This window comes from Schistocerca cancellata, chromosome 6 (genome assembly GCF_023864275.1).
Source record: "Schistocerca cancellata isolate TAMUIC-IGC-003103 chromosome 6, iqSchCanc2.1, whole genome shotgun sequence".
In the NCBI taxonomy this organism is placed as follows: Eukaryota; Metazoa; Arthropoda; class Insecta; order Orthoptera; family Acrididae; genus Schistocerca; species Schistocerca cancellata.
In genome coordinates, this window is record NC_064631.1 from 479,274,930 (window position 1) to 479,289,965 (window position 15,036).

Sequence of the window (15,036 nt, forward strand, 5' to 3'; positions counted from 1 at the left end):
TGCTTTAGGATCACCAGACTTCAAGAACAATGTAACAGTGCCGATTCTAGTCAAGGCAGACCTGACTCCTTTGTACATTAACGACACACCAGTTTAGTGGTTGCAAAATACTGGTACGAATTATTTACAGAGAATGGAAAAACTAGTAGAAGCTGACCACAGTAAAGATTAGTGTGTATTACGAGACACAAGCGAGGCAACCCTATGACTTCACCTGAAACACAGGTTGAAGAAAGGTAAATTTGTGTTTCTAACAAATATTTTCAGACAGTTTTTGACAATATTCATTGTTATACACTTTTTTAAATTCTGAAATTAGTAACGGAATACTGGGAACGAAAGGTTAAATTATTTGCAACATTACAGTTATAAGAGTCGAATGGCATAAGAGGGATGCACTGGTTGGGAATGTAGTGAGACATGTTTTCGCCTGTACCCAATGTTATTCAATCTGTATTTTGAGAAAATACTAAAAGAACCAACAATGAAGTTGGAAAGGGAATTAAAGCTCTGAGGAAGAAATAAAAATTGTGAGATTTGCCTGTGATACTGTAATCCTGTCATAGCCGAGGACGTGAAAGTGGAGTTGAACGGAATGGATAGTGTCTTGAAAAGAGGTTATAAGAGGAACGGCAATAAAAGTGAAACAAAGGTAATGTCCTCGGACTAAATTAAGCGACGTTAAAGAAATTAAAAATGAGTCACTAAAAGTAATATATGAGATTTGCTATTCAGACAGTAGAATAACTAGCGATGGCCGATGTAGGGAGGATGTAAAATGCAGACTGGCTGAAGAAAGAAGGAAAAAAGACTACATTTGTGAAAAAGAGTAATTTGTTAACGTCTAGTATAATTTTGAGTGTTAGGAAGCCTTTCCGAATGTACTTATCTGGACTGTGGCCTTCTACAAAAGTGGAATTTGGAAGCACTTCAGACAAGTCAAAATAGCAGCTTTTGAAGTGTGGTGCTATAGCAGAACGCTGAAGAGTATATGGGTAGATCAAGTAAATAATGAGGAAATACCGAATCGATTGGGGGAAAAGGATTTTATTGCACAACTGCAATAAAAGAACTGGCCGGTTGATGGTATACGTCCTGAGGATTCAGAATGAAGTGGCTTCCATAGCTTATAATCAATTATTCAAAATGGCAGTCACAATCGCATTATTTATTTTGCCGCCAACCGATTTCAACCCGCAATAGGGTCATTTCAGGGCCATTTACACCGTTTGGTCGCTCGTTGGAGTTACCAACCGTGCACAAGCAGGGTGACGACTCCAACAAGCGACCAAACGGTGTAAATGGCCCTGAAATGACGCCATCGCGGGTTCAAACCGGTTGGCGGCAAAATAAATAATGCGACTGTGACTGTCATTTTGAATAATTGATTATAAGTAAAGTAATCGCTGTTTATCTCCATACAACTATGTTGTCTAAAAATTCCATGGTTTACTTAGACTAGCATGCAGAGCTGCATAAAATCTGTTTTCGGACTATGGGCGACAAAATCAGCAACATACATACAATGATGAAATATGACATCTTCCACGAAACTCTTTCGAGCAACTTGTTTTTTGAGTGAAACTTTCTTTGACAGTTATTCCCCGAATTACCTTCATCGAAGTAATTTTCTTCTTTCTCCGTGCACTAGCAGACACAACAAGATATAACACTACATTTGCAGTCAACTAGACAAATAACAGTTAAAACGAAACTACGTCTGAATCGATGATTTACAAGGGTCCGATTTCGAGTTTTATCACGCTACGAAAGTATCCTGGATTACTGGTATGTGGTCGAGTATGTCAAGAAAGAAAAAAAAAAAACATATTAAGAAAGATATAAGGCTAGTTGCAGCTTACCGCCAGTGTTACTTACCTTGTACGTTGAAGAAGCAAGTTTGTAGACGACATAGACCTTCTGGAAGGATGTTAGAAATACTAAAGCTGTGAACAAGAGCGGGCAGTATACCTGCAATTAGCACGGAATAGGGCTTGAGGATAAACAAAGCTTAAACGAAGTTGTAGAAGAGTGAAATTAAAGTAACAGCAGCTACGGTAGCTGCAACACGTCTAGGCAGCCCATAGTGGTTTGTCTTCTATATATTCTATTTCAAAATATTTGTGACTAAAGCTTTATCGTTTGATATTTATTCTTGTACGTGAAATGTCAGTTTGAGTGTTTACTTCTGATTAAGGCACACATAGCAGTCCCGAAACCTAGGTCAAAAGACTTCTTTTTTGCGACCGATGGCTGCTAATGGTTTAATTTGACTTTGTAAACGGTCGCTGACCACGCAGCCATGTTCAAAACTTTGTAGCAGAGTCGTAGAATTCTAATAATAACTAGTCCAACTTCAAAACTGGTAACGCTCAATAGTGGAAGAAGTGAAGCAATTCTCCTGTATAGGAGTCAACCACAAGATCAGAAGGGATATTGGCACGGGCGAAAATAACTACCTTCGGTAAAGGTTTTGCACTATTATCAGGTACTGACGAGAAGATGAGGATGAAGTTTCTGACAGCTTACGTCTGCACCAATCCACTGTATGGAAGTGAAATGAGGACTACGGCAAATCTTTGAAATGAAGAAACTGGTAGGAGTTGATATGTGGTGCTAGAAAATAATGTTAAATGTTAAGTAGAGAGACAAAGAATAGATGAAGAAAGTAGTCCATAGAAGGGCAACACCAGGTGAAGAGGCATGTTAGTTAGACATCTGCTACTATATTCAGAAGTAAACAATTTGGTGCTAGAACGAGTACTAGCTGAGAAAAAAAATAGGGTGAGACAAACACTTCAATATGCAAAACCGGCGTAGACGACGCTGTGTGTGGTACTTACACGAAAAGAGGAAGAACAGCACGTAAATAGTGGTAGGACTTTAAAAAATAATGTGCACTCCCAAATATAAGACAGACTTGATCACAGGGATGCAGAGAAGTAGTATCACCAGTTTCGTGTAAAGAGGAATAATTTATTATAAGATCTTCTGAGTCGTTAGGTCGCACCATTTTCCTCTTCAAATTTCTTCGCTGGTTCGGAAGAATGGTTTAAGGTCTACTTTTTCTGTCAACACAAAAGACTTCTTCAGACCTACAGCGGACATGCTTGACCGCCGCCACACTGCGACAGTATATGAAGTGCCGTGGAGTTGTGGCAAAGCTAACATGAACGAAATTGGAAAGACTGTAAATGAACGCGTGGAGTAACACGGTCATCACACAGGTTCAAGGCAATAGGTAAAATTAATGAGAGCGGAAAACCAAGAAGAAAACCGAGCGAGGTGGCGCAGTGGTTAGCACACTGGACTCGCATTCGGGAGGACGACGGTTCAATTCCGTCTCCAGCCGTCCTGATTGAGGTTCTCCGTGATTTCCCTAAATCGCTTCAGGCAAATGCCGGGATGGTTCCTTTCAAAGGGCACGGCCGATTTCCTTCCCCATCCTTACCTTACCCGAGCTTGCGCTCCGTCTCTAATGACCTCGTTGTCGACGGGACGTTAAACACTAATCTCCTCCTCCTCCAAGAAGAAAGTGGCCCGGTTGTGGATTTTTTGAACATACTTATTCTAGCCTGAGAAACTAATATATATGTATAGAAGGACAATCTGTGAAGCTGTTTAAACGTCGAACAATGGACACAATTCCGACAGGTATGACAACTATAATCTTCCGTCTTCGTGGCTACCCACTCTCACGAAAGTACGGCAAGTGAGAAACGTAAACAATTACCAGGAAATAACAGAGACGGAACAACAAGAACTACATTTTGGATTCAAAATTCAAATGGCTCTAAGCACTATGGGACTTAACAAAAAATGTTCAAATGTGTGTGAAATCTTATGGGACTTAAGTGCTAAGGTCATCGGGACTTAACATCTGAGGTGATCAGTCCCCTATACTTAGAACTACTGAAACCTAACTAACCTAAGGACATCACACACATCCATGTCCGAGGCAGGACTCGAACCTGCGACCGTAGCAGCAGCGCAGTTCCGGAGTGAAGCGCTTAGAACCGCTCGGCTACATTTTGGATTCCGCCTGTCAGTCAGTATTAGTCGACCATAATATCTTTGCAAGTGGGAGTGAGGCCGCTTCGGTTGGCTTACCGTGAGTCAGCGAGTAATAAGAGTACATCTACATATACATCTACATCCATACTCCGCAAGCCACCTGACGGTGTGTGGCGGAGGGTACCTTGAGTACCTCTATCGGTTCTCCCTTCTATTCCAGTCTCGTATTGTTCGTGGAAAGAAGGATTGTCGGTATGCCTCTGTGTGGGCTCTAATCTCTCTGATTTTATCCTCATGGTCTCTTCGCGAGATATACGTAGGAGGGAGCGATATACTGCTTGACTCATCGGTGAAGGTATGTTCTCGAAACTTTGACAAAAGCCCGTACCGAGCTACTGAGCGTCTCTCCTGCAGAGTCTTCCACTGGAGTTTATCTATCATCTCCGTAACGCTTTCGCAATTACTAAATGATCCTGTAACGAAGCGCGCTGCTCTCCGCTGGATCTTCTCTATCTCTTCTATCAACCCTATCTGGTACGGATCCCACACTGTTGAGCAGTATTGAAGCTGTGGGCGAACAAGCGTACTTTAACCTACTTCCTTTGTTTTCGGATTGCATTTCCTTAGGTTTCTTCCAATGAATCTCAGTCTGGCAGCTGCTTTACCGACGATCAACATTATATGATCATTCCATTTTAAATCACTCCTAATGCGTACTCCCAGATAATTTATGGTATTAACTGCTTCCAGTTGCTGACCTGCTATTTTGTAGCTAAATGATAAAGGATCTATCTTTCTGTGTATTCGCAGCACATTACACTTGTCTACATTGAGATTCAATTGCCATTCCCTGCACCATGCGTCAATTCGCTGCAGATCCTCCTGCATTTCAGTACAATTTTCCATTGTTACAACCTCTCGATACACCACAGCATCATCTGCAAAAAGCCTCAGTGAACTTCCGATGTCATCCACCAGGTCATTTATGTATATTGTGAATAGCAACGGTCCTATGACACTCCCCTGCGGCACACCTGAAATCACTCTTACTTCGGAAGACTTCTCTCCATTGAGAATGACATTCAGCGTTCTGTTATCTAGGAACTCCTCAATCCAATCACACAATTGCTCTCATAGTCCATATGCACTTACTTTGTTCATTAAGCGACTGTGGGGAACTGTATCGAACCCCTTGCGGAAGTCAAGAAACACGGCATCTACCTGTGAACCCGTGTCTATGGCCCTCTGAGTCTCGTGGACGAATAGCGCGAGCTGGGTTTCACATGACCGTCTTTTTCGAAACCCATGCTGATTCCTACAGAGTAGATTGCTAGTCTCCAGAAAAGTCATTATACTCGAACACAATACGTGTTCCAAAATTCTACAACTGATCGACGTTAGAGATATAGGTCTATAGTTCTGCACATCTGTTCGACGTCCCTTCTTGAAAACGGGGATGACCTGTGCCCTTTTCCAATCCTTTGGAACGCTACGCTCTTCTAGAGACCTACGGTACACCGCTGCAAGAAGGGGGGCAAGTTCCTTCGCGTACTCTGTGCAAAATTGAACTGGTATCCCATCAGGTCCAGAGGCCTTTCCTCTTTTGAGCGATTTTAATTGTTTCTCTATCCCTCTGTCGTCTATTTCGATATCTAGCATTTTGTCATCTGTGCGACAATCTAGAGAAGGAACTACAGTGCAATCTTCCTCTGTGAAACAACTTTGGAAAAAGACATTTAGTATTTCGGCCTTTAGTCTGTCATCCTCTGCTTCAGTACCATATTGGTCACAGAGTGTCTGGACATTTTGTTTTGATCCACCTACCGCTTTGACATAAGACCAAAGTTTCTTAGGATTTTCTGCCAAGTCAGTACATAGAACTTTACTTTCGAATTCATTGAATGCCTCTCGCATAGCCCTCCTCACACTACATTTCGCTTCGCGTAATTTTTGTTTGTCTGCAAGGCTTTGGCTATGTTTATGTTTGCTGTGAAGTTCCCTTTGCTTCCGCAGCAGTTTTCTAACTCGGTTGTTGTATCACGGTGGCTCTTTTCCATCTCTTACGATCTTGCTTGGCACATACTCATCTAACGCATAATGTACGACGGTTTTGAACTTTGTCCACTGATCCTCAACACTATCTGTACTTGAGACAAAACTTTTGTGTTGAGCCAACAGGTACTCTGAAATCTGCTTTTTGTCACTTTTTCTAAACAGAAAACAGTGGACGGAAGGGAGGGCGGTACAACTACGGTTGTGCAATGAAAACTAACCTCAGTGATTAGAGTTACGATGCATCACACAAGAGGTAAACGCCAAGTTCATCATCATCTGAATATATTTCACTGGGTTTCGTTCCAGTTTCATCCGCCGTATCAGTTTCCGTATCTCTGTTGTCACCACGTGCTGCATATTCACTTCCACTTTCCAGATCTACATTGATTGTTACATTGAAGTAAAAAAAAGTCCTAATATCGTCTCGGACCTCCTTTGGCCCCGCCTAGTACAGCAACTTGACGTGGCATGGTCTCAACAAGGTTATGGAAGTCTCGTGCAGAAATACGGAGCCATTCTGCCTCTACAGTGTCCGCAATTGTGGAAGATTTGCCGGTGCAGGATTTCGAGCACAATCCGACCTCTTGATTATGTCACATAAATGTTCCATAGGATTCATGTCGGGCGAGCTGGATGGCCAAACCATTCCACCAAATTGTCTAGAATGTTCTTCAAACCAATAGCGAATAATTGTGTCCCGGCGACATGACATCGTTGTTTGAGAACATTCCACGAATGGCTACAAATGGTCTTCAGATGGCTGAACATAACTACTTCCAGTCAATGATCAGTTCAGTTAGACCGAAGGACCCAGTCCATTCCATGTAAACACAGCGCACACCATTATGGAGGCACTTCGTTCTTGCACAGTACCTTGTTGACAACTTGGGTCCATGGCTTCGTGGGGTCTGCGCCAAACTGGAACCCTGCCATCAGCTCTTAGCAACTGAAGTTGGGACTCGTCCGACCAGGCCACGGTTTTCCAGTCGTCTTGGGATCAACCGGTATGGTCACGAGCCCAGGAGAGACACTGCAGGCAACGTCGTGCTGTTAGCAAAGACACTTGCGTCATTTGTCTGCTGCCACAGCCCATTAACGCCAAATTTCGCCGCACTGTCCCAATGGACACGTTCGTCGTACGTCCCAAACTTATTTCTGTGGTGATTTCACTCCGTATTGCTTTTCTGTTAAGAAATGCAGCTGCTCTTGGTCGTTAAGTGAAGACTGTCGGCAACTGCGTTGTCCGTGGTGAGAGATAATACCGGAAATTTGGTATTCTCGACACACTCTTAATACTGTCAGTTTCGGAACTCTGAATGCCATAGCGACATCCGATACAGAATGTCCCATGCGTCTAGCTTCTTTTACCACTTCGCGTTGAGAGTCTATTAATACTAGTCTTGTGGCCATAATCAGATGGAAATCTTTTCAGAAAATCACCTGAGTACAAATGACAGCTGCGCCAACGCACTACCCTATTATACCTTGTGTACTCGATACTACCGCCACCTGTAAAAGTGCGTATCGCTATCGCATGATTTCTGTAACCCAGTGCATATTTTCTGTTGTTTCTTATATTAAACCATCTCTGTGCGAAGATTCTTGGTTATTTGTTTTAGGATGGTTAAATTAATGGTAGAAACGTTTTTTTCTGCTATTGATTACCGCTATAGGGCCCTCAGAAAACTATGTCCTCTATGGTTTAAAACTGCATCTTCTCTAAAAACATGCTTTTGCTTATTAGAATGCACAATTTTTATAAGTTCAGTTCAAAACTGATTTTGTTCTGAATGGGCCTTTCATTTATGTCGTTTTTGAGAGTTGCAGTAGTGGAGGTTCTGTCTGAAGAGTATGATACGGTGCATTATCAGGAACAACACTGCTGTCATATGGGATAATAGCAGTCAGTTTCTCCTCGAACCATTTCTAATTAATATCCCTATTCATATCATCTTGATGATTTTGAGGTGTAGATTTCGAGTCATAAATTAACCCAGCTACTTCTACGAAATCCGTTACTCCTTCATCGTGGTTAACAATAGCTCTTTGGCCCACATTGCTGTTGTCATTACACGCGGAACTACTTCATGTTGCTAGCAGTTTTTTACGGTATAATGTGGATGCACCCGCGTTTCGTTCGTGAAAATCGCTGGTTCACTGGGCTCAATTTCACTGATTCTGCTTGCTGTTAAATATTCGGTAAGCTTTGCAACAATATCGGAATGCTTCGTTTCGATGGTTCTCTTATTTTTACATTTTTGAAACGAAATCCCATCTCCTTCAAAGGTTTTCCGAAATGTTTCCCTTCCCCATGAAAATTTCTTTTTGCTCATAATACTCAACAGAATTTTTGAAAGTTCTTTATCGAGCTGATCTAGGAAACTGGTTTTCTAGAACACCTTTGTTCGAAGGAGCATAAAATTTCTTCAGCTCTCTTAAGGGCGTTAAAAATGCATTTTATAGTTTTTCCTGATTTTCCTGCCATTTTTACTGCCCGAAAAGTTGCTTTACGTTGAGGTATCACTACCAGACTACGTTTTTTCCTTAATGGTTAAACTATACAGCTTCGAATATAATCTCTTTTCGACCAGAATGTGTCCATTTTCGCGCCATTTTCTGTTTTCCACTCCCATGAGTATTCGTGATTAAGGGTAATACCGTGCTGCAGTACTAACGATATTTCACGAGGATACACTGAACCACTTGATAGAAGTATCTGAAATCATGGACCGTACTATACGTTTTCTTCAGTCACGACTATTCTTGCTAATTATTACGTCACTACGTGTTTCCGTTAATGACCACAGGGGACCTGGTGCTATAATATAGCGTTGGGTAGCATTTGCTTTCAATATTTACCCAATGACGACGGAGTACGAATAGCAGCCGTAAGATTGTGATACAGTAACTCCACTTCTCTGGACAATCTCGGAGAAACAGCCTTTACTCCGTGAATAAGTTTGTGGAAGAATGTGACGTGACGTAACGTCTTAGAAGATTTTGCAATCAGTGACAAAGATCAAGAAAACTAAAGGGCTGATATGAGAGCGGATTTCTTGCTTACACTGTGCTGAACTAGTGTAAATGTTTTTCGAGAACAAATAGCACCGATTGTGACTAAATCAAATCACTTTCGTGAGAAAACAAAAGCAGGTTTTCCACGTACTACCAATTAGTTTCCAATAGCGCAAGTCAGCACTGGAATCTAAGGCAATTTATCTCGACGTCGAACAGTTTGGACTGCATTGCGGGTAGACATGAAGATGTGAAGCAATTGGCCGCACTCTGCTCTGTCGTAAGGAACCTCGCGATGATCCTGGCGTAACTTCGTGGCCTGGAAACGAGAGGCGCCCAAAAGCGGGCCTCTTACGTCACGAGCGAGGCGACCCCGCGTCAATCACAGGAGGGGCAGGGGCACAGCTCTCTCTCTGTATTCATCTCCCTCTGTCTTCTCTATGCGAGATTAAGTCATCACAGTTCATGTGGGGCGATCTAATCTGTAGCCATACAGCGCTGGCAGAATACTTTCATGTGGCAAAGGCCTTGTTGACCGTATGTCCTCTCGAAAACCTGACCCACCTACTTTTATACAACGCCTTAATTGTTCATTCGGCATCCTTGATACCTCACCTCTGATATTAGAGTTAGTAATTTATGTATTGAAGAATCATCTTACAGTCACATAGGATCTGCGATTTTAGTACAAGGAAAACGTAAGTTATTTATTCAGACAGTTCAACATACATTCATGTTTAATGAAGACAGGACATATGGTCGGCCACGGCGCATAGAAGGAACCCTTCTAGCGTTTGTATGAAGAGATTTGGGAAAATAACGGAAAACAAAACGCAAGACACGGGACGGAGAATACTATTCCCTCCTCCTGAATCCGAGTCCAGTATGTTAACAAATGCGGTAAGTGCTCTACCTCAGCAGGTTGCACCTATTGTACAGTTTTTACGTCTCCAAGAAAATTCTGACTTAGTAATGAAAAATAATTATACACAGTTCATTTATTCTATTCACGCTTTTCACCATACGCATCCTAGCATATCTGTAGATGACTTTAGAATCTCGACCACGCTACCACGCCTCTGTTATATCTCCAAGTCTTCCATTCAGCCTATCTGAAAAGTCGAATCAGTTTCCTCTCAACATCAGTTCAGGAACATGCTTAGACGACAGTATTATGCCCTAACTGGCATTATTATCCCCTATTCTGAGCTCTGAAAGCGATAATTGATTGTATCGTCCAGATACATAATCCACAAGCCACAATATGTTACATGGCGGGGAATACCTTATACCACTACTAGCCGTTGGCTTTCCCATCCCACTCGCAAAAACAGTAAGCGAAAACGACTGTCTGTATGCCCCCGTAAGAGTCCTAATTTCTCTCAAATTATCTTCGTAGTTCTTATGCAAAATGTACGTTGGCGGCATCATAATCGTTCTGCAGTCAGCTTCAAATACCCTTTTCTCAAAGTTGTTTTTCGCCATCTCTCCAGGGATTCCCATTTGAGTTCAAGAACTATTAAGAACTCTAGCGCCTCTGAACTGCATAGATGCCTTCCTTTAATCCGACCTGGATGGGATTCCAAACACTCGACCAGTACTCTAGAATGGGTCGCACTATTGTTTTATATGCGGTCTCTTTCATAGATGAGCTACACTTCTCTAAAATGCTCCCAATAAATTGAAGTCGACTATTTGCCTTTCGTATTACCGCCAGTACGTGCTCGTTCCATTACAGGTCGCTTTGCAACGTTACGCCTAGAAAAATAATCGACGTCAATATGTCGCGCAGCACACTACTAGTGCTGTGCGTTTAATTTGTCTCCTCATGTAGAAATTCTGGTGTTTTATGAATGACTGCAATACTGCACCATCTACTTCTGGGTCTTCCTCTTATTCGATTTCCAACCATTTTTATAGAGAAAGCTGTGGTACGTAGTATGTCGTCCAATATTGTTACTGTAGTACAACTCCTGGTCACGTTCCTCTTCATTAGTGTTGTGACAAGACGGTAGTGTTTCTGACACTTCGGTAATTTTTGATTCTTTTTTAACTTTCCATTTTCTGATATCTTCATCCATTATAACTCGAAACAAAATGCTTAATGTATTTCTGTCGAACGTTAAGTTTTCTCTCCTCTTTCTCCTAAACGCTCAAGATTCACATAGATACAATAAAACCGGTGTTATAAGATTTCCAAGGAAGCGAATTTTGAAATTATTTTCTGATCACTGTTCTTCTTAGAATTTTCAGATCAGTGTAAAGTATTCTGTTAGCAGCTGGTGGACTTGGACGTATTTCAGCATCTTTGTTACTGAAGGTATTTGCTAGATATTTGAAGTGATCAACTGTCTTGGAGATTGATACAGGTTGATGTGTCCACAGCTAAGTAATGCATCAATTGCGTATTTCTTTCCCATCATCATGTGCTCTACCTTTTTCTTGTTAAAACATATTCCTCTGCGTCAGCTATTTGTAAGAATTAGCATCGTTTCGATTTCTTCTGTCCTGAAATTCCTTGTAACGTTAGATCATTCGTGTAGGTGGACGTAGTAATGTTTACATTCTGCCGTTGCATTCCTGTGCGATCAGTTTTTGCAAATTCCGAATCAGACTAATGTAGTAATATGAGGTTAATTCAGTTACGCCTTCAATTATTATGTTTCGCTTAATGGTGTCTTCTGGCAGAAGCACATTTTAATTAATCTGACCAATTTCGATGGTGTTTCAAATGGCCTGCTGATTTTTGGTGTGTCCGTTGTCCATTATTTGTCTCAGAGTGAACAGATGATACACTGTGGATCTCCTTTTGCGTAATAAGCTTTGACAGTTCCCAGCGATTTACAGCGCGTTCCGGGAGGACCGTCAGGCAATAAGTCCGCTTTCGCGTCTTTGTAATATCTGTACTTCTCTACTGTTTACGCTGTTTAGATCGATTAGTTAGCTAAGTCAGCAAAAGGAGCCTAGTCTTATTCCTTCCACACTAGTCTTTCAGATTTCTTCGTGACTCGCTAAACCCTGCCAAACGTTTCAGCACTTTACGTTATTTATCACGCAGCGGTCCTCAGTGAGTTCAGTTATTGTCAGAACGACATGATCACAACGCGCTAGCACGCCAGAGACTTAAGTGGAACGTGCCACAAGCTGTGGAGCTACGTCGTCATCACTAACACCAAGGAATGATATTACACGATGGGCGTTCATGAGTAATGCTACACATTTTTCTCGGTAAGCCTCGGCTGAAAAAAAGCAGAATTTGTCGTAGGACATACCCAACTCAGCTCTTATAGTTTCTCGAAGTTCCGAAAGGTAGCAGCGCTGTAAATAGCCGTCTGTAACGAAGGTGTATTCCAAGCAGAGAGCTATCACTGAATTTGTTTTGGCGGAAAATCAGAGAATCGCAGACACCCATAGGCGCTTGCAGAATGACTATGGAGACCTGACAGTGTAAAAAACCAAAGTGAGTCACCAGGCGAGTAGTCTATCATCGTCGCAGCAAGGTCGCGCAATCCTGTCCCATCTCCCACGTGCCGACCGGTTGCACACAGCTGAGGCTCCTGCAACGTCGGAACGTGCGGACACTCTCATTCAAGGTGATCCACGGGTCACCATGTGACACCTCGTCCCTCAACTGCGCGCCTCTCTTTGTAGTGCTGATACAACTGTCCCGCACTTGGTGTGTGCCTTCTGGGTTCCTCGCCGCTTAATAGAGGACTGTAAAAAGCAACGAGTGACCATTTGTGCGGAACTGCCTGCATGTCGCAACGCCAATCGTGACAATTTTATCGAGCATCGTCATAGACGATGAAACATGTGTTCATCACTTCGATCCAGAAACGAAACGGTAATTTATGGAGTAGCGTCACGCCACCTCTCCTACGAAGAAAAAGTTCAAAGCTGCACCCTCAGCGGGTAAGGTCGTGGTGACAGTCTTCTGGGACTCGGAATTGGTTGTTCTGTTCGATGTCCTCCCTCACGCCGCAGTGCTCAACTCTGAGGTGCATTATGCTACCGTGAGTATACTGAAGGAACGACTTTAGCTTTTCGGTCGCCACAAAAATGAAAATGAACTTCCTCTTCCCCATAAAAAGGCAGGGCCTCACACAAGTCTGCCCACCCGGGAAGAGCTCACAAAATTTCACTGGACTGTTCTTCCTCACCCACCCTGCAGCCCAGATCTTGCATCTTCCGACTTCCATCAGTCTGGCACAATAAACGAAGCACTCAGAAGGAATGAGAAGGTCGATGATGTGGAGGTTATTGACGTAGCAAGACGTCGGCGTGGACGCCGACCAGCAGAGTGGTAGCACGATGGCACACAAGCCCGCCCACTAAGGTGTCGTGAGGCTATGGCATTGAACAGTGATAGCTTTGAACAATAGGGTTTTATAGCCCAGAGAATGGGGAGCAATATGGTATATTGTAATCTTGAACCAATCCAACCTACCTTCTGAAAACATGTATTTCATTACTTTTTGAACACCTCTTGTAGTTGCTCCTGGGACGAAACGCCACCGATGATACCGTCGTCGATGTGATACGGAATGAAGTAGCATCTGGCAGCTTCGATGCAACTCATGTGGCGACTAACTTCAGAATCATTTTTCAGGTCCGTGATTTCCGTCAAGCAGTCACACAGTGCTCCATCCCAACCCCGAAAACTGCAAGACTCCCCTACTTATACCTTCGGTTCAGTGAGGAGCAACTATTATTTTAGCAGATCTTATTCTGTGAAGTTTATTCCCCCACTTGTCCTCAGATCCTGCTCCGCCACTCGAAAAAGAGCGCTTGTTAGGTCAAATAAAGCTTCGAAGTACTTGGCGTCCATTCACCGCCCGGAAAAAAAAAAAAAAGAAACAGATCTTCCAGTTCTTGCAAGGATGGAGCGTCTTCACAGGTTTTACCTACGTCTTAGCTTGGGGAACTGGTGGTAGTATTCCTCCGCCCATGTGTCGACGGCCATGTATCCTTGTGTCCTTTCCCAGCGAAAATGTCTCCTAAAGTGGCCAAGTTGGTTCTCAATGCTTTACCTTTTATTTTCCCCTCTGATGCTTAATGAAAGGCGATATCAGCTCAAAAAATTTGTGAAATGCAAATAATAATTTCCTATCACATCTTGTTTCTTTCTTTTAAACTTTACCAAATCGAGCTTACATTGTTGTTGTTCTTGTCTTTTGTCCTGAGACTGGTTTGATGCAGCTCTCCATGCTACTCTATCCTCTGCAAGCTTCTTCATCTCCCAGAACTTACTGCAACCTACATCCTTCTGAATCGGCTTAGTGTATTCATCTCTTGGTCTCCCTCTACGATTTTTACCCTCCACGCTGCCCTCCAATGCTAAATTTGTGATCCCTTGATGCCTCAGAACATGTCCTACCAACCTGTCCCTTCTTCATGTCAAGTTATGCCACAAACTCCTCTTCTCCCCAATTCTATTCAATTAGCTTGTGAAATCAATTATGCAATAATCAATGCGAAATTCGGTGGATCGAACGCGAACCATCTCTCAGTGTCAAATAAAAAATGGTGTCTGAACCTTACTCCAGAATGTAGTTCTGAATTTCACAGACATTCAGACAATATGACAAAATTATTTGCAAATGTTAGACGGTTTACTGTCGAACATTTATTCTTTCTCCCCAGCATTAGTGGCCATTTTCTGTCTTCTTTATGTTTTTCATTTCAAATTCTCACAAACTTTTCCAACACTCATTTCGAAACAAAGTCGACGTAAATGACCCATTAACTTTAGCTTTGAATAGGTCCACTGATTAAGTTTGTTTATTTTAATTTATGTACAGATTCACGGATAACTTTATCCAGGCTTTCTGTGGCAACAGCGTTGAAAGCTTTTTTTCTTACCGAATCAATATTACGACTCTGTCTTAGGAGTTCATTAACCTGTGACAATTTTTGGACTGCAGGTTGAAAACCTGTTACGAGCAGGCTCAG